Here is a 21,037-nt window from a genome sequence, read left to right on the forward strand (position 1 = left end):
GGTTTGCCCAATCCAAGGTGAACCAGTAGCAACCCACCACTGGGTGAGGTCCACAGTTTAAGGTTAAAGTTTTGGGGGTTTGAGGATGTAACAACAGAGTCAGGTAATGCATTCCAGGCATTGACCACTCTGTTGCTGAAGTCATATTTTCTGCAATCGAGTCTGGAGTGGTTTACCTTTGTTTGTATCTATTGTTTGCTCCTGTATTATTGCAGTTGAAGCTGAAATAGTCATTGATAGGTAGGATGTTGTAGCAGATAATTTTGTGTACTATGCTTGGGTCAGACCATAGGCGGCATAGTTCTAGGTTGTCCAAGCCCAAAATTTCAAGCCTGGTTGCATAAAGTATTGTATTGTGAGCAGAGGAGTGGAGTACTGTTCTCGTGAAATACCTCTGGACTTGCTCAATTGTATTAATGTCCGATATGCAGTGCAGATTCCAGGCAAATGAGCTGTATTCGAGAATTGGTCTAGCAAAGGTTTTGTATGCCCTAGTTTGCAGTACATTGTTACCAGAGAAGAAGCTTCGCAAGATTAGGTTAACAATTCTTAATGCCTTTTTGGCAATTAAGAAGAAGAAGAGAAATTCTTCTTCTTAATTTTCTTAAAGAAGAAAACGGAGAAGAGAAATTCTAAAGCTAGTTTTAGCTTGCAGAAAACCAAAATACTATGTGACTATTACATGTCAAAAGATTGTCATGGTAGTACTGGTTTGGCCTGCTCAGAGCTTTTTTAAAAAATCAAGTATCAATGATTTTCAAAATATGGCCTATACAGTGGTGAAATCCAAATTTTTTTACTACCGGTTCTGTGGGCGTGGCTTGGTGGAGCTGGTGTGGCTTGGTGAGCATGGCTTGGTGGGCGTGGCAAGGGAAGGATACTGCAAAATCCCCATCCTCTCCCCACTCCTGGGGGAAGGATATTGCAAAATCTCCATTCTCACCCCACTCTGGGGCCAGCCAGAGGTGGAATTTACTGGTTCTCCAAACTACTCAAAATTTCCGCTACTGGTTCTCCAGAACCTGCCAGAACCTGCTGGATTTCACCCCTGGGCCTATAGACCACCAGTATTTCACAGGTGTCTGCCATATTTTATTTTACATTACAGCTTTGGGGGAGGAATTTACTTTTGAGGGTTGTTGTTTTTTAAATAGAGGGGATGGAAAGGCACACACAATCATTTTATTTGCCAAAAACCCATGAACCCCCATACTTTTGAAGATGAAAGCATGAGGAGGGGTGTTTATTTAATTGGGTGGTCTCCACATTTTCCTGCATTTATTAGTAGCCCACAGGTGCGGAGAGTTTGAGAAACGCTTCTCTGGATGTTCTTTCAGGGGGTTTAACTGCGATGACAGCAGGAATTCTGACAAGCAATAAATGTCATACTAAACTTATTTATAACTCTGGATTTAATACATATTTATCAAGAGAGTTGAAAAAAATAATATTCATAGTTATGCTCCTCAAGGTTTATTATATTTAATTCTATATAAACACTCTGTTTGCTAGACTGCGTTTTCCTGGTAAATTCTATTGGCAAAGTTTACAGCTTATGCCTTGGTTTACAGTGTATGATTTATTCCTGTATAGATTATTCCATTGGCTTCTGTAAGTCTAAAGATAAAATGGGTCCAAAAAGAAATAGGTGGGCAGGGAAGAAGCCCACTTGATGAGGAATATCTACCACCTGTTTCTCATACCCTTCTGTTGGAAGCAAAATGGTAGTGCATTTTATGGCAGCTTCTATGGAGATTCTCAATCATCCAGGTCATGGTTGTCCCAAAGGTGCATTTTCCAAAGGCAACTGGAATTTATTTATCTTTTTTAATTTTGCTTCTTGTCCAAGAACCTTTTTCAGTTCTGAAGAAGCTTCTTGGATGAGAAGCGAAATGTTTTCAAAGAAAAAAAAACCCAAGAAAGTCCAGTTGCCTATTGGAAAAAGCACTTTGGGGACATCTTATAGCAGCTTGAAAACGAACAGGGCATTAGTTGGATTACATTCTGCATCAGAGATAGAGAGATAACAATAACAGCCCAACTCTCAGTGATCCTGAGCAGCTCACAACTAAACAAAGGAATTACAATCAAATCAATAAAACATTAAAGAGAAAAGATGGCAAGGAAAATGAAGAAAGTGGTTTTACTCTCCCTCATCAAAAGCCTGGGTGAAAATAGCAATAGTACTTAGACTTATATAGCGCTTCATAGTGGTTTACAGCACCCTCTAAGCCAGGGCTGGGCAACTATGGCCCCTTTATGACCTATGGACTTCAACTCCCAGAATTCCTGAGCCAGCATGCTGGCTCAGGAATTCTGGGAGTTGAAGTCCATAGGTCATAAAGGGGCCATAGTTGCCCAGCCCTGCTCTAAGCGGTTTACAAAGTCAGCATATTGTCCCCAAAAATCTGGGTCTTCATTTTACCGACCTTGGAAAGATGGAAAGCTGAGTCAACCTTGAGCCCGTGAGGATCGAACTGCTCCCAGTCGGCAGAATTATCCTACAATACTGCATTCTAACCACCCCGCCACCACAGAAAAGTCAGGTCTTTGTGGCTCTTCTGAACCAAAGCAGAATGAGGGCCGTCCAGATCTTGGGGGAATCTCATTCCAGAGGGCAGGTTCTGCTACTGAGGAAATGCGATTCCTGAGTCCTGAGTGATGGCATTCAATGTGTCAAAACCTATGAGATTCAATTGATCTGGGGAGACATACAATCCCTCAAGTAACCAGATCCTATATCATGTAACCAAGGCTGTCTATAGGGGATAAATAATCAAAAGGTGGCCTTGATGATCGTGTTTAGGCCCCATTCTACACACATACTTTAATCAACATAGTTGGAGTCGCCATTTTGATTTTTTTAATCCCTGCTTTTGGATACTCCTGTTCAAGTGATAAAGATAGAGATGGAGAGATACATAGCACTAGCACTTAGACTTATATCTCGCTTCACAGAGCTTTACAGCTCTCTCTAAGCAGTTTACAGAGTCAGCATATTGCCCCCAACAATCTGTCTCCTCATTTTACCCACCTCGGAAGGATGGAAGGCTGAGTCAACCTTGAGCCTGGTGAGATTTGAACTGCCAAACTGCAGTCAGCCGGCAGTCAGCAGAAGTAGCCTGCACTCTAACTACTGTACCATCGCGACTCATACATGCAAGCAGAGAGTAGAATCAGATGACCACAAAAAGTAACACTTTAATGTATGCAAAGTTAAGTATGGTGACAGTTTGCATCAGCAAAAACACTAGTAATTACCCAACATAAATTTATAGGCATACAGGATTATGAAATCACTGAACCCCATATGGAAGGGGTGCTAAATGCAGTTAATTCACAACAGAATGTCCCTTGAAGACTGGTGAAGTTTAACATAAATACCCCTAGAAATTTGTGAGAAATGGTTGACTTTTCTCTTTCCAGACAGTATTAGCAGTTGGATCAAGAGTGCTTAACAGTTGCCAAGACAATAGCTACAATTTGTCTTGGCCTGATGATACTGAAAAGTAATGGCTAAATAAGTTCAACTATAAATAACTCCCCAAACTCACAACCAACATGAGAGTTGTAGCTCAACAACTCTGGAGGGTATTTATTTATTTATTTTGTTTGTTATTATTTTTACAGATAACTTGAGGTGGTGAACATACCTTCCTCCTCCTATTTTCCTCACAACAGGTATGTGAGGGGGTTGGGCTGGGAGGTAAGGACTGGTCCAAAGTTACCCAGCTGGCTGTCATGGCTAAGATGGGACTTGAAGTCATGGTCTTCCGCTTTCTAGCCTGATACCTTAACCTCTAACATAACATAATAATAATAACAGAGTTGGAAGGGACCTTGGAGGTCTTCTAGTCCAACCCCCTGCCGAGGCAGGAAACCCTACACCATTTCAGACAAATGGCTATCCAACATTTTCTTAAAAATTTCCAGTGTTGGTGCATTCACAACTTCTGCAGGCAAGTTGTTCCACTTATTGATTGTTCTAACTGTCAGGAAATTTCTCCTTTCTCTAGACCAAACCGGATGGAGGAAGTCTGCAAAGTCAAGCAATAGACGCAGTTTACATAGACTTCTGTGAAGCTTTTGATTTGGTGGTACACGACAAATTACTTCTAAAACTAAAATCCTATGGCATTTCTAGACTCCTACATAAATGGATAGCTGCCTTCCTGACAAACAGACAGACAACAAGTGGTCAAAATAGGAAGTGCTCTATCAAATCCTGTACCTGTTAATAGCCGTGTTCCCCAAGACAGTGTTTTAGGTCCAACACTCTTCATACTTTACATAAATGACCTTTGCGATCATATTGAAAGCAACTGGGTTCTCTTCGCTGACGCTGACGCAACAGACAATGCAACTACCCTGCAAAAATACCTTGGCTATGTGTCAGATTGGTCTAACAAGTGGCAACTTCAAATCTCAATCAACAAATGCTCTGTCTTGCACATTGGCAAAAAAAAAATCAAAACATAAAATACAAATTAGATGGACATGACCTTATAGATGACACTCTAGACAGACCCTCACTCTGTCAAGGACCTTGGAGTACTCATTTCTAAAGATCTAAGTGCCAGAGCCCACTGTAACAACATTGCCAAAAAGGCACTAAGAGTTGTTAACCTAATCTTGCATAGCTTCTTCTCTGGTAATATTGTACCACTAACTAGAGCATACAAAACATTTGCTAGACCAATTCTTGAATACAGCTCATCTGTCTTGAACCCGCACTGCATATCGGACATAAATACAATTGAGAGAGTCCAGAGATATTTTATGACAAGATTCCTCCACTCCTTTACCCGCAATAAAATACCTTATGCCACCAGACCCAAAATTTTGGGCTTAGACAACTTAGAACTATGCTGCCTATGGTCTGACCTAAGCATAGCACATAAAATTATCTACCACAATGTCCTACCTGTCAATGACTACTTCAGCTTCAACCACAACAATACATGAGCAAATAATAGATACAAACTCAAGGTAAACCGCTCCAGACTCGATTGCAGAAAATATGACTTCAGTAATAGAGTGGTCAATGCCTGGAATGCACTACCTGACTCTGTAGTTTCTTCCCCAAACCCCCAAAACTTTAAGCTTAAACTGTCTACTGTTAACCTCACCCCATTCCTAAGGGGTCTGTAAGGGGCGTGCATAAGTGCACCTGTGTGCCTACTGTCGCTGTCCTAATATTCCTTTTTACTTACTCTTTTCATGTATCCAAATTATGATTATACTTTTACCTGTTATCTTATATATGATTGACAAAATATATAAAATAAAAATAAATTGTATCTTGCAGACTTCTCATTTGAGAAGCATACAAGCCTTTGTGGAACTCCCCAACATTTCCTTCCAAAACTGCAGCTAACACATAATTTTTAATGGCATAGACAATATAAATACAGAAAATGATCATATTAAATAAGGACAGTCTCTTCAGTGGAATTTGATTCTTAGTGAATACATGAACACAGTGCTGTCATTCTTTGGGAAAAGGATGAAGGTCCTTTTCAATTATCTTTTGTTTCTTTGTTTGACTTCACATTCTAGATTCAGCCCATGTAGTCTCCCTTCCAAATATTAACCAACTCTAACCCTACTTAGCTTTCAAGAGCAGCAAATTACTGAGTTGCTGCCTCATGATGTATTGTTAATGAAGGTTTAATTCTTTTCAAATCAAATTTAGTTTTGGTCCTGACCCATTCATTTCTTGTCTTGGTTTTCTCCAATGTATTGGCCTGTGACCCCAATACAACACTCAAAGACAGAAAGTAGCCCACCCAAAGTTGTGCACCCTGACATAGATAGAGGTGGGAAGAACAAAGATATGTAAGGCTTCTCCTCAGGGTTTAAAGAAAACTAATTAAATGAAACAAAGAAAAAGAGGAATCAAATCAAATTAAAAAAAACTTGAGGTAACAAAATGAAATTTAACAGACACAAGAACAAAGGCCTTCGTTTAGACCCGTGTTTCTCAATCTTGGCTAGGTTTAGTTATGTGGACTTCAATTCCCAGAATTCCCCAGCTGGCTGAGGAATTCTGGGAATTGAAGTTCACAAGTCTTAAAGCTGCCAATTTTGGAGGCCCCTGACTTAAAGAATACTGCTGAGTGCTGGGGACACCATTTTAAGAGTGTTCAGAGGAATTGGAATAAGTTAGAGAAGAGTAATGAAAAATCATAAAAAACCCAAAGTGAAATAGAAAGTCCTGTCTGGACCATCTAATTTTATATTGCCCATGGAAAGAAGAGGAAAAAAATATTGCATTATGGAAGTTTACTGAAGAAAATTATTCTCTTGGCCTTAATAAGTAAATATCAGAAAGAAGGACCTTGGCCAAAAAGTCTTTGCCGATGCTTAGCGGTCTAACTATGGACAGAATTTATAAATATCTAAATTGAGCAACATTTCCTGTCCAAAAGGGTGTACTTTTATTTTTTTAAAGTAAGATGGTCCTGCCTCCATTCCTCTAAAGACTTCAGCAGGGATATTTTTTTAAAAACAGCTGCAAAATTATACCTCTGTCAACTCTTGAAATAGCATTGGACTTTGAAATAGTTCAGACAGACCCAGTTTTTATCACTTCAATGAACAGGGCCAACTTTTAATAACCAACTTTTAATAAAGGTATCTCTCTCGCAATGTAAATTTCTCAAATATAAAATTTCTACCTTCTCTAGGCTTTGATTCCAACCAATCAACAAACCAAACAATCAATCAATCAATTCAGGGTTAATCTTTCTGTAATTTATCAATTGACTGGGAAAAGATGGGATCACTATAGTTTGCTTCCACCTAATTTAAGTACATCTAAGTCATCAAACTGGCTGGATGATAAAGATAATCCTCAATTTACAATAGTTTGTTCAGTGACCATTCGAAGTTACAACAACACTAAAAAAAGTGACTTATATCTATTTTTCACACTTATGACCATTGCAGGATCCCCATGACCATATGATCAAAATGCAGAACCGACTCATTTTTATGACGGTTGCAGTGTCCCGGGGTCATATGATCACCTTTTGCGACCTTCTGACAAGCAAAGTCAATGGGAAAACCAGATTCACTTAACAACGGTATTACTAACTTAACAACTGCAGTAATTCACTTAACAATTCTGGCAAGGAAGGTTGTAAAATGGGACAACATTCGCTTAACTATCTCGCTCAGCAACAGAAATTTTGGGCTCCATTGTGGTCGTAAGTCAAGGACAACCTGTACTCGCTGTTTGAATTTTAATTTCTTTCTGAAGAAGAATTCATTTTCCGTACGATCATTTGTCAGGCTTGGGACTCTGATCCTACCTTCAACTTTTGCATTTCATTGAGGAAACACCGACAGATTGGGTTAAAGTCTGACTCACCTACAGCTGTCAAGCTTCCAATTGAAATAGAGTTATGTGTCAAGGTTTTTCTTTCTCCAGCCAAATGTAAAGTCTCTAGTTATATTTCTAGCATCTATACATTTCATCCAAACACTGGTGAATGTCTATGAACCATGATCACACTGAGATCTGTTCAGATAATATATAACAACAACAGAGTTGGAAGAGACCTTGGAGGCCTTCTAGTCCAACCCCCTGCCCAGGCAGGAAAGCCTACACCATCTCAGACAAATGGTTATCCAACATTTTCTTAAAAATTTCCAGTGTTGGAGCATTCACAACCTCTTAGAAAAGGGTTCACCCACAACAAACACTCCATGGAATGGCTGAGAATGATGACTGTGGAAGGTTTAGGGTTAGCAGTCACTTTTATTTCTTGCAATGCATGAGTTGAACAGAGAATACATCCCCAAACTCAAAAGGTATGATGGCAGTTGCAAACTACTTCGCCTGGATTGTTATCTCAACAAAAAGAACAAAAAAACCTGATTTCTCCCTTGATTAATTTTGGGAAGATGTTGTCTATTTGCATGTTGCTTTGGCTTGATCTATCTCTGGCTTTCAAAAATAGCATGATGATATGTGTCATTTGCTTCACTGGCAGTGTCTTTTTGTGTGTTTGGTTCACAGTGTGAATGCTCTCCAATCAAAATCAGATTGCCTCCTCCCTCCTTCCCTCCCCCTCTCTCCTCTCCGTCTCTCCCTCCTTTTCTCTCTTTCCCCTCTCCATCTCTCCCTCCTTCTCTCTCTCTCCCCTCTCAGTCTCTCCTTCCCTCCCTCTCCCTCTCTCTCCCCTCTCCGTCTCTCCCTCCTTCTCCCCCTCTCCCGTCTCTGTGTCTCCCTCCCTCCCTCTATCTCTCTCCCCTCTCTGTCTCTCCCTCCCTCTCCCCCTCTCTCCCCTCTCCCTCTCTCTCCCCTCTCCCTCCCTCCTTCTCCCTCTCCCCATCTCTCTCCCCCACTCTTGATTTTTGATTTGATTTCCCTGGTTCCCCCATTCCATCCTCCTCTCATTTCTGATGCCCGCAGCTTCGTTTCAGCTCTGCGTTGGCATGTCCATGGCAAAGCAGGCCTGAGCTTCACTGCAGGGATTGCCGAGTTGCTTCCACTGTCTTCTTCCCCATATTGTAGAGAGAAGAGGATTTCAAGAGACCACTTCTGTATGGAGGAAGTAAGGCTTTTTGGGCCTGGCAGACCTTTGCAACCAATTCTCCAATCTCAAGGAGTATTCATTCCTTGACAACCAAGGAAGTCCAGTTCCTTTTTGGGAAAAAGCATATTTTGCATGCCTAAAGTCCCTGTTCTGCAGAATCGGGGGGCTGGAAATTCTGCACTGGCTAACATCACTTTAGATCCGTCATGTGAAAGAGTTTTATGCTTTTCTCCCTTGACATCTCCTTCCCATCTTCTTTTACCTGGCTGTAGTTCGAGATATTTAGGATGGAAGGGGCACATAACTTTATACCTGGACTATGGTCCAGTGGTGAATTTCAAATTTTTTTACTACCGGTTCTATGGGCATGGCTTAGTGGGCTTGGTGTGGCTTGGTAGGCATGGCAAGGGGAAGGATACTGCAAAATCTCCATTTCCAGCCCACTCCTGGGGGAAGGATATTGCAAAATCTCCATCCCCACCCCACTCTGGGGCCAGCCAGAGGTGGCATTTGCCAGTTCTCCGAGCTACTCAAAATTTCTGCTACCGGTTCTCCAGAACCTGTCAGAACCTGCTGGATTTCACCCCTGCTATGGTCCTTGCTCAGCTGAACATAAAAAGGAATAAAAAGAATTGACTTATTTTCCAAATCATCTGATAGCTGGACTAATAATGAGTGGAACATCCGTTAAAGAGAGATCCAACCAAGAATTAGCTAGTCTAGATGAAAGAAGGACTAGAGGTGACATGTCAGCTTATTTTCCAAAGCACCTGAAGGCAGGGCAAGAAACAATGGATGGAAACTAATCAAGGAGAGATTGCAACCTGGAATTAAGGACAAACTTCCTAACAGTGAGGACAATTAATCGGTGGAATGGCTTGCCTCTGGAAGTTGTGGAAGTTTTTAAGAAACACTGGAGGTTTTAAAGGACAGCCATTTGTCTGAAATGGTCTAGGGTCTCTTGCTTGAGGAGGGGTGGGATAGAAGGCCTCTGAAGTCCCTTCTCACTTTGTTATTTTGTAGATGGATAGATCAATCGATTGATCGATCGATATAAATGATAAGATAGATGATAGTTCTAATAATTAACACTGTGTAAGCTACCCTGAGTCTTCGGAGAAGGGCGGGATATAAATTCAAATAAAAAAAAAATAGTCCTAATCATTAGATGATATTCATAATAAGATGAGAGTCCTAATCATTAGATTATTATAATATAATAATCATTAGATTATTAGTCCTAATAATATGTGTGAAAAAGTTATAATCAGGGATATGTTTTCTAAAAGTGTACATGCCATAAGAAATAACCAAGAAGGTTTTTTGGGGGAAGGAGGGAGGAGAAAAATGTGTAAATATTTATTTATTTTATTTTATGCAAATAAAAAATCTTGTTTCCCTACCCAGAATGTTTTCAGAGTTGGCTTCGCCATCTTTTGCACCCTCCTCTCCCCGTTTGTTCCCAGCCAATTCTGAATGATAAAGGACATTCTTTTAAAACATCTGGTATTCATTTCCAAAATATATACTGTCGTTTCTATTTTGTTTGTGGCAAATGGCTTGCTTGATGTTGTTATTCCCTGCATTCTCTCCAGAATGAAAGTATCGGTAAATAGCTGGATCCCTTCGTGTTCGTTCTCTCTCTCTCCCCCTCTCCCTCCCTCCCTGTCCAGGTTTTTAAATGGATTTCTTTTTGAGCACCTCCATTTGTGTTTAAGAAGAGAGCCTCTTTCTCCAAGATTAACATTTCTTATGATTGTTCTTGACAGAGGATTTACTTTCAGAGGCCCTGGGAAGGATAACCAAAAAAGTGCATGGAACAAGACAATTTTGGCAGCCTGTATGAATTTTCAGAGGTTTTTAGGTTTTGTGTGTGTGTGGTGTGTGTGTGTGTGTGTGTGTGTGTTTTATGAGCAGCTTCCTGAATGTGCCTGGAGAATGACAGGCATCTCTTAGGCTGGCTGACCCCACCTTTGGCTGCAGCCAAGCCATTGGCTGTTTTTTAGAATAAATGGAGGACAATGCCGGCCACTGGCTGCCAATTCTAAACATCAGGGATATGTATTCACTTAGCACTAACTTTTGGGAGGGGCCAAGGAAAGAGTGCAATTTCGTGAATTGGGCTTGTGGGGTTTAGAGACAGCCAGAGAGCCTCACTCGTGCAGTAGTGCTCTCATCTGGACGGCCACTACTGCCTTCCAACACTGACCAGAGAGTTGGGCTTTGCTACAGAGGTAAGGGCTTAAATATGCTCTCATCGAAAGTAAGACAGGGCGCCTTGCCGTTGTTCCTTTTTTTTTTTTGCAAATTCCACCGTGGATTGTTTGCAGAGGAGTTTTTGATGTGGCGTCAGGGGGAATCAACAAGGATGGAGGTTTTGCTGAGTTAAATCCGGGTCACTTTTGGTTAACATTCTGTCTCAGGAGAGCGACGGATCACTCGTACGGACATGCGTGCAATCGCCCAGACAGATTTTTCTCATGCACAGGGCACTCTTTCTCTCCTTTGTGTGTGTGTGTGTGTGTGTGTTTGGGAGAGGTGGTTGCATTTGATTCAACCGATGGGTCCTTCAATAGCACATCTGGCATTGCAGTGCAGTCTTCCCCTTTTTCCCCTTTGAAAAAAACACCTGTGTTTCCCCCCCTCCCCCCATGCCTGCTGCTCAGCCTTGACATGAAAGGTGTGCCTCTCCCTTTTGGGCTTTTCTTTTTTAAAAGCAGGAGAATGGTGTGTGTGTGTGTGATGCCAAAGTCAAATTCCAAAAAGCTACCTAGCAACAAACCCAGATCGGGCAAATTCTGGTTAAGATTAAGGATTTGATATCTTGTTGGAATAAATGTCCTGTCCAGGCTGTATTTCATTAGAAAGGGAGATGGTGGTGTTGTGGGAGGGGAAGTTTTGTTGACAATAGAGTCCCATCTGTTTTCAATGTCTACCCTTGCTCCCCAACAGCCAAAACCTTTCTAATGAAGGACGCTTTCTGGTTCATACAAGAAACTGTCCATGGGTGATGATTCTCTTGGACAGTCGTGTTTGTATGTGGGTGAGACAGGTTTTCATTTCAGAAAGAGAGAAGAAAGAAAGGAAGGAAGGAAGGAAGGAAGGAAGGAGAAAGTAGATTTTAAAAAAATGGAGCATTTTTGCCATGCTCAAAGAATTTAACAGAGCAGAAAGCATTGAGTTTGTCCAGGCTAATCATGATGAGGAGGAAAAAAAAGAAAAGCAATAGAAGGACAGTTTAAAGGAGTGGGGAAAGGTATTCCTTTTCCTCATTCAATCACAGCACAAGGAGCGTTTGCTCAGAAAGTATTTGATGGACTATTGAGCAAAATATTTTCTAGAAACTCTTCTGCCTCCTCCTCCTCCTCTTCCTCCTCCTCCTCCTCCTCCTCCTCCTCCTCCTCCTCCTCCTCCTCCTCCTCTTCTTCCTCTTCTTCTTCTTCTTCTTCTTCTTCTTCTTCTTCTTCTTCTTCTTCTTCTTCTTCTTCTTCTTCTTCTTCTTCTTCTTCTTCTTCTTCTTCTTCTTCTTCTTCTTCTTCTTCTTCTTCTTTTTTGGTCATAAAAACATTACAGGGGGAAAAAAATCCTACCAGGAATTTCTACGCAAATGCCTTTGCAATTTGAGACACAGAAGAGTTGTTGGGCTACACCAAGTCTTTTCTCTGTAGGCTTGATTAAAATTGAACTTTTTAATTTTATTAAAGCGGAACTTTTTTTTTAAAGGCATAAAGCACGTTAAAAAAAATAACGATTAGGCTGAGAGATGTGTTTGATGACACTGGTATTATTCAGGAGTGATCATTATGGAAGAAATTCCCTGTCAAGCATGCAATCTCATAGGTATGATATGGAAAGATTATTAATTCTAGGGTAAGGCAAGAAATTTTGTTTTCCATCACTTCCCATTTAGTTTGATGAAAGAGAAATGGCTTTAGAAATTATTCCAAAGAAAACAATTGTCAGAAATAGAATGTGGTGGTTCTTCATGTATCTAGTTCTGAGGTGGCCAAAGGGTGGATGCTTTGAAGTTACAACAAATTCTTATTATCCTCAATTCTACCAGCTTTCCATTGGTCCATCTGCAAGAGCATCCTCCTTTAAGGGATGGTTTTGAAAAAGGAAAGCATCACCATTATTGAGCTAGGAATAGCTCAATTTGAGATGACAAGTATGTACATGTAGTCCTTGATTTACAACAGTTCATTTAGTGACCATTCAAAGTTACAACGGCATTGGAAAAAGGTGACTTATGACCATTTTTCACACTTACGTTGCAGCATCCCTATGGTCATATGATCAAAATTCAGGTGCTTGGCAACCGACGGCTTCAGGATCATGTGATCACCTTTGGTGACCTTCTAGCAAGCAAAGTCAAGGGGGAAGCCAGATTCGTTTAACAACCCTGTTACTAACAGTTGCAATGGTTCACTTAACAACTGTGGCAAGAAAGGTTGTAAAAGGGGGAAAAATTCACATCACAAATGTTTCACTGAGCAACAGAAAATTTGGACTCAAATGTGGTCATAAGTCGAGGACTACCTGTACACAATTGTGATCTTATAATATATGATAACATTGAAGAAGCATTGACTATTTATGACTTTAGGCAGCCATGATAGAGATAGTCCCACTGCCTGAGAATTAGAAGGACAAAGTAATTGTAACGTGGGAGATCATTGTTGTGGTCCGTCAGCAGCCTACGGAGCTGGCAACAGATTCGGACAGCGATGAGGCTGAGGTGAGGCCAGGGCCATTGGGAAGTGAAGTCCGGACTCCAGAGCCTCCAGAGACTGATAATAGCGAGGCAGAGGAACAGGAGGAGCCTGTTCCTAATACACACATGAGAAGAGCTGCCAGAAGGCAACAGCAGCTCAAGCAGAGAGAACAACTCGGAAGTATGGCCAAGAGATGATTGGCCCCTCCCATAAGGCTTAAAATAGACCAGCACTGGTGTTTCAGCTTTGCTGGAAAACAATGTTGTAGCTGCGTCTTCTGCTTCATCCTCTGCTTTGTATGCATCTTTGTTTTTGTGGCTTCTAGATGTTTGCCAGGAAGGGCCTAAGGTTTGTAAGATAACTGAGGAATTTGTGTTGGGAGGCATTTGTTTTACTTTGAGTTGAATGACGCTGGGAATGAAGTAATTCCCAGCTGTTTGAATAAAGTTTGTTTTTCCATGGACTAAGTTTATTACTGCCTACTTGGGCCTGGGTCACAGCAATCATGTACAGGTTGGTACCACCTGGTCTGAAGAGGAAGAAGCTCAGAATCATGGGGTATAACCACTGCCTCCTCCTCCTTATAGTATCAACTATGGGAATTACAGCTTGGAATGGTTAGAAATGTCCTCAGATTCTGGCCTGACCTCATCCATCCATGCTGGATGACCCATGAACCCATCCTGGTTAGGAAAGGCTATAAAAAGTTTGCTGTTTAAGCTAGTGAGCAAAATGGTTTTCCCGATTTGATTGTGCTTTTTCTCAGCATCTCTTGGCTTGAACTCTCTGACTCAGTTCTTGGTTTAGTGCCAACAGCTGCCTATAACTCAGCTTTGTTAACCCTTTCGTACCCCTCCAATGCAACCCTGTTCTGAATTATATTCCTAACCTTGCCCTTCTGCAGTTGATATTTTCAGCAAAACAAATTTGCTTGGGCCATGTCTAGTTGCATTGTTCAGTATAAAGCCATTATTTTTTGAAAGCAGGCATGGACTAAGTTCTTTGCATAGTTTGGAAGATGGCCTCTTGGGTGCTTTGAGATAGATCAGAAAAAGTGTGGCATAGTAGCCTGTAATATATCAAGAAGTGATTTTATCTTTCTCTTCTCTGTTAGGGAGGTAGAATAAAAGATTCTGAGTTCATTGCTTTTTTTTTTTAGAGAAAAACAGCCAACATACCTGGAAACAGAGTCATATCTGTTTCTTTTGCATTACAACTTGAGACAAGTGTCTAGGGAGATTCTCAGGTCATGGTCTTGAGCTGAAGAAGCTTCTTGGATGAGAAGCGAAACGTCTTCAAAGAAAAACCAGAATGTCCAGTTGCCTCTGACAACCTAAGACCACATTTAGCCAAAAGATATAAGAATGTAAGATAGAATGTCTTCTATTCATGACACAGTAGCGTCTTCTGCCTGGCAATTGCCACAGTCTTACTTTCCTATCCTTTTCTGAACCTACCACCTGTTCTCCCACGGCGGTTGGAGAATTGCAATCCTTTTGTTGAGGCAGCTACGGAAATATTCAATTCTCTTTTGCTGTTTTCTATGACAGCTTTTCTACCGCAAGGCAACCTTAAGCGAATACCAAGCTTTGTCGTAATATGACTGCTGTTGCCCAACTATCTCCCTTCCCCCCTACTTCATTTTTATCAGATCCTGCTTCCCGTGTGATTCCACAGAAGTCTTCCTTTAATGCTTCCCTCTTCATCTTTTCCTTATCCACGGCGTGTAGCCCATTTCCAACTGGCAACTGGGACAGTGGTGGTTTCAAATTTTTTTTACTACCAGTTCTGTGGGTGTGGCTTGGTGGGCGTGGCATGGCTTGGTGGGTGTGGCTTGGTGGGCGTGGCAGGGGAAGGATACTGCAAAATCTCCATTCCCATTCCACTCCAGGGGAAGGTTACTGCAAAATCCCATTTCCTCCCAATCAGCTGGGACTCGGGAGGCAGAGAATAGATGGGGACGGGGCCAGTCAGAATTTTTACTACCGGATCTCCAAACTACTCAAAATTTTCACTACTGGTTCTCCAGAACTGGTCAGAACCTGCTGAAACCCACCTCTGAACTGGGAGCATGCGTGTCTCTTGGCTGCCAGTGGTGTATATGAACATGCAAGTTTTTTTGCTTTGGGTTATAAATAGTTTCTATCATAATCTGCTGATAAGCCCAGTGATCTCACCATTCCAAGCACCGATCTTCTAAATTATATATTTAGGCTGCCTGCCTGGAAGCCCTTTGTCCATGAATGGAACACGTTCAGCCTTTTGAAAATGAATAGAATGGATAAATGCATTGGTGAAATCCAGTTTTTTTACTACCAGCTCTGTGGGTGTGGCTTGATGGGTGTGGTGTTTAGTGCATGGCAGGGGAAGGGTACTGCAAAATCTCCATTCCCTCCCCATACCTGGGGGAAAGCTATTGCAAAATCTCAATTCCCACCCCACTCTAGGGGAAAGATATTACAAAATCTCCATTCCCATTCCACTCTGGGGCCAGCCAGAGTTGATATTTTGCCAGTTCTCCGAACTACTCAAAATTTCTGCTACCGGTTCTCTGAACTGCTCAAAATTTCTGCTACTGGTTCTCCAGAACCTGTCAGAACCTGCTGCATTTCACTCCTAGATAAATGAGTTGATGAATGCCCTTTAATCACTCTAGGAAAGAGGTGCACCTGCAAATAAATAGTCATTAATGTAGAAATGAATACAGTTAACTAGAGATGGAGTGGAAAGAATGAGACCGAATTTGTAAATGCTACTTTCAGATTCCATCTGCCAGTTTAAAGAAACAAAAAGCATGACATTGTCTATTTATCCCAGTTGACTGTACTTTCAAAACTTCAGCTACATGCAAAAGTATGTCATTCAAAATATATTCTTTCTTCTTCTGTCGTTCTCCTTCTGTCCTGGCCACTTTCTAGAGAGACAGGCTTGAGAGCATTTTACAAACTGCATCACTGTTTGGTTTGGTGGCTGCAGTGCCTCAGGAAATCCATACAGAGAGTGGTGAGGACAGCTGAGAAGATTATAGGAAACTCGCTTCTGGACATTCAGGATACTGCTTATAAGTGCTATGTGCTTAGAGCTCAAAGCATTGTTAAAGACCCCACCTGCCCACTTTAGGTCTATTTCTGTTGTTCCCCTCTGGGAGGAAGTTTTGAAGTATTTCTAGCAAGTCCACCAGATTCTGTAACAGCTTTGTTCCCTACGCCATCTGTCTGGTAAACTCTCAAGATTCATTTTTCTTGCCGTTTACATTTATACATCTGAACTAATAATAATAATAAAGTTTATTGTCATTGTACGTATATACACAATATACCCATACAACGAAATTCACATGACTAGATTGTGTTGTTTCTCTGTGTCATATATTATATGTGGGTATATGCATAATCTTGTATTTATTTATTTATTTATTTATTTATTTATTTATTTATTTATTCATTCATTTATTCTGCCATGTTTATGTAGTGTATATCGGAAGTGGTGACTCTTTGAGAGCTGTATGTAATGAAATTTCATTTTAATGTATGCTGATTAGTGTATGTTTAAAGAGACAATAAACGTATTCTAAGTCTACTCTAAGTCAAAATATACTCTAAATCTAACTCATTAGTATGAAGATATTATTATTATTATTATTATTATTATTATTATTATTATTATTATTATTATTATTATTATTATTATTTAAATTTTTATACCGCCCTTCTCCCGAAGGACTCAGGGAGGTGTACAGCCAAATTAAAACAATACAATATACAATTTTAAAACAGCAAATTAAAATAACATATTCTATAATGGCCGAAAAATTTAAAAACCATCAAATTAGGCAGCTCTCATGAGAAAGCTCAAAACCAAAATGTAAATGTAGACTCACAAGTGCTTCAATTCTAGAATTGTAGAATTCAGTTCTACAAATGAATTTGCAGCTGACGATATATATTATGCCTTTTCACCTGGAAGCTGGTTCACTCGATCCTTGGAGCCAGTGATCTGATTCTAGTTCAAGTCTTATCACTGTGGAATATTCAATGCATGATCACCCCAACTTTAGATAAATGTCTTCTCTATAGGTGCTCAAGGTTTTAACAAGAATATCTGTAGCAGGGAAAACGAGAAAAAATTTTCAGGTGCTACGTTTGGCTTCCATAAGGATTCACAGTGCCCTCAGCAAAGAAATCCATAGTTCTGTGCACCATGTAATGTTTTAAATATTAGAAGAAGAAAAATTGTAGCTAGGAGGTACAATCCAATCTTATGAAATTTAGCCCATTCCCCACTTAAACTGGGTGAATTTTGTCTGATGTGTGTATCCATTTGATGAGACTTTATTAATGTTATTTGAAGCATCCTTATGAATTTCTATAGAAATTCAGCTACTGGTACCTCTTACCATGCAACTTAGCATCGAGGGATCCAGTAGACTTCCCTGATTTCTAAATTTTATGGAGATACCTACATTCTTTAAATAAGCATTTGGAGGGAAAAGCATACATAAATATTTATTGAAACACACATTTCACATATTTATATATTTATATATCAGAGGTGTCAAACTCAAGGTCCGGGCATGGGGTGCTTAGATCTGGCCCATGGGGCTGCCCTGGAAACAGTGAAGGAGCAGCCCGCGATGCCTCTCCCAGTGGAAACATTTTCACTGGCAGAGGTTTGCAGGAAGCTGTCGCAGCCAAAAATGGAGCTTGGGAACCCATTTTCATTGGCAGAGGACTCAGACCGCCACAGGCACCCCTAACACAAGTGACGTCAAGCTGGCCATGCACACCCTGGCCCCCCAAGGTCAAACACAACCCTGATGTGGCCCTCAATGAAATCGAGTTTGACACCCCTGTCATAGCAGTATTATTTAAATTTGCAGATAAATTTTGATACAGAGTGAAAAAAGTAGATGAATCTATTTACAACAAAATCTATTTTGTTGGTGGACAAGAAAAAGGAGAGAAGACAGTGGGCTATTATGAAACCCAAGTAAACTGTTACATGGGCAGGATCTACAGTATATTGGAACTGTTCTGTCCCCCCACTCAGTCCGGGAGACATGAGCGATGACTTAATTAGCCGGCAACTATCAGCTCTGGCAGCAAACTAGCGAGTGTCTGCCAAGTGTCTCTGTTATCTCTCTTGATGCCGATGAGTCAGCCAGGAAACCAGGAACAAACAGGACTTCAGCTCTCATTCTCTCCCTTTAAGCAGTTGATCAGCTCGCCACGAAGTGGTATAGCAGCCCTTGCTGCTTTTATATCCTGTGGGGTGTGGCTCCATGACTCAGCACTTCCTAGGCTTGCCCCACCCCTGCTTTTGTTGTTCCCGCCTCTCCTGCCTATGAAACCTAGGGTCCAGCCAGGCCTGATTGCCATCAGCTGGGTCTGGAAGCATGGCCGGGGGGGGGGGGAGGGAAGAGTCAGGGGACGGAGGCCTCGTTATCTTCTCCACCTGGCCTGCCTCTGGCTCCTGGAGCTGAGCCAGGGAAGCCGGTGCTCCCGAGGTAAGTCCTGATGGCCCTTCCCCCTCACTTTCCAAGTCACTTTCTGGCAGGGGGCCCGGCTCAGGGGGCGCAGACACAACAGGAACTCTTTTCATATCGGAGGCTGGTGATTTTCCAAAAATCTAATTGCTGCTCCATAGGCATGTGATGGTACAGCACTGCATTTGTCACATGAGTAGAAATTACACGTATCTCGGACATGGGAGAAATAGGAGATGAAAGAAAGGTAAGTCATGCATTCTAGGGGTAAACCAACTGGCATGTTGATGGGCTGTAACACCCCTGCAGTTCCAGTCAAAAGCTCAGATAGGATGGAATGTGAAGCATTTCCTGATCGTCATCCCACTTGTACGCTTCCTGGTGCTTCTGTGGAAAACAGAAATTGAAGGCAGCTTGATGACCGAAAGCAATGTTTCTTAATCTTGGTTACTTGAAGATGGGTGGACTTCAATTCAGCAAGCTGGCTGGGGAATTCTGGGAGTTGAAGTCCATACATCTTCAAGCAGCCAAGGTCGAGAAACACTGATTTAAAGCAACCAACAAAAATGTACCACATGTAACACACCCAAAACTTTGGCAAAAACTTTAATTTAGAAAGACGGATGAGTCTTTGGAGAAGAAATTTGCTGAATATTTGCAGTGAACCTACCGATGAGTTTAATAGTTATGATCTCAGCAGCTGGAACTAGGAAAGCAGTGGGAAAGTACCCTACTTGGAAAAGATTTTGCTCAGTGGAAACTTTCACTACATATTTCTCTGCTTGGCTCATGCAAATAATAAATAGAGAGTGAGTCCTTTGAGAGATGCAACAGAATTAAAAACAATGTGACTTGGCCATTCACACGTTCACTTGTTGTATGTCCTTAAATAGCTACAAAAAAAGTCCCATTGGGCATGTAATCTTTAACTGCCCACCAAATGTGTTGAGAATTATTTTGCAAAAGTCAAAAAGAGAAGCAATATTTTATCATAATCTACAGAGAAGTATAAAAAGCCATAAAATGCATGTCTACACCAGGAGATCCTTAGAAGTTCTCAACCCTTTGAGGCGGACCAGTCTAAGAAACCAAAGTTATGAATTCTAACACTACTTTTTTTTTTTATAAAGTTACAGTAACAGTTTTGCAAGTCTCAATTTGCCTTCCCCCTCCCTTTATCTTTAAGATAAGTAAGGAGAGTCAAGCCTGAGGGTCTTTCTCAAATTACTTTTATGCTTTGGACACAAATTTCTTTTATTTGTCCTTTAAGTTGGTTGCAGCTCTTCTTCCAGTTCCTCATGTTTATTCCGACAATCCGTTACTGAAGTATGCTTTCTCCTTTATTTGGGAAAAAAATAAACATCTTGTATGATAATCTGTGTCCAAGAATGGAAGATTTTAGATTTTCAGGGGAACAGCTCAAAGGCTGTTATAGCAGGGAGACAGAAATGTACAGCTGATCCTTTTTTTTTTGGGGATAGATGATAGATTGGGTAAAATGGAAAAGAAACTGAAAAGAAAGTATATAATATTAAAAAATTGGAGTTGCTCAGTTACCAAATAAGGGAAATACTATACAACAAAGAAGAAAGAAAGAAGAGAGGAATAGAGGGTAAGATAGAGGAGGTGAAGGAGAGAGAGGGATGGAAGAAAGGGGAAGGAGAGGAAGATAGGATAGGGGATAAGAGTAGGGGAGAAGGTGAGAAAGGAGGGAAAGAGGAGAGGAGTGGGGGAGAGGAAAGGGAAGGAGGAAGGAGAGGAGGAGGAAGAAAGTAGGAGAGGCGAGGAGGGAGGGAGGGAAAAGAGGAGAAGAAGGTATATTGTGAAATGAAGGGAAAGAAAGGGTAGAAGAGCAAACCCAAATGTAATTTAAAGTGTTTTATCTTTGCGCTTTCTTCAGAAAAAAATATGTATGAGTATTTATGGACAAGAGAATGTACATTTACAATATGTATATAAGAAAAGAAAAAATCAAAAAAATCAAAAAAGAAAAAAAGAAATGTACAGCTGATCCGAGTGGGATGGTTATGGTGATGCACTAAAGAGATTCAAGAGAATTAAGAAAAATTGGGGCAGATGGCAGAGCAGGGTGTCCCTAGGGAGTAGTTAAGAAAATCAAGAGAGCTGCCATGTTATAATTGAAGGTCCATCTGGTTTTCATGTGTAGTTGCTATCTTGACTTTTTTTTGAATGTATCCCATGGACACCTTTGTGGCATGGATATGGCACAAAATACCATATTTTTCGGAGTATAAGACACACTTTTCCCCCCTAAAAGAGGGTGGAAATGT

At 41.0% G+C, this 21,037-nt stretch overlaps 1 protein-coding gene and 1 long non-coding RNA gene across 4 annotated transcripts in view; both read left to right on the plus strand.

Annotated features, from left to right (window-relative positions):
* LOC131201649 (uncharacterized) overlaps positions 1-5,226 on the plus strand; it is a 39,467-nt gene extending 34,241 nt beyond the window's left edge. The window contains exons 2-3 of the long non-coding RNA XR_009155945.1: positions 3,631-3,681; positions 4,017-5,226. This is a non-coding gene — a long non-coding RNA (uncharacterized LOC131201649). The remainder of the gene's footprint in view (positions 1-3,630; positions 3,682-4,016) is intronic.
* Positions 5,227-10,625: 5,399 nt separating this feature from the next.
* Positions 10,626-21,037, plus strand: part of CALD1 (caldesmon 1) — a 257,710-nt gene continuing 247,298 nt past the window's right edge. The window contains exon 1 of one of the 3 annotated variants that reach the window (XM_058189680.1): positions 10,626-10,780. The gene's annotated coding sequence lies outside the window, so the exon portion shown is untranslated. The remainder of the gene's footprint in view (positions 10,781-21,037) is intronic. The other 2 variants (XM_058189682.1, XM_058189681.1) reach the window with 2 other exon arrangements.

Source organism: Ahaetulla prasina, chromosome 7 (genome assembly GCF_028640845.1).
Source record: "Ahaetulla prasina isolate Xishuangbanna chromosome 7, ASM2864084v1, whole genome shotgun sequence".
Taxonomy (NCBI): domain Eukaryota; kingdom Metazoa; phylum Chordata; class Lepidosauria; order Squamata; family Colubridae; genus Ahaetulla; species Ahaetulla prasina.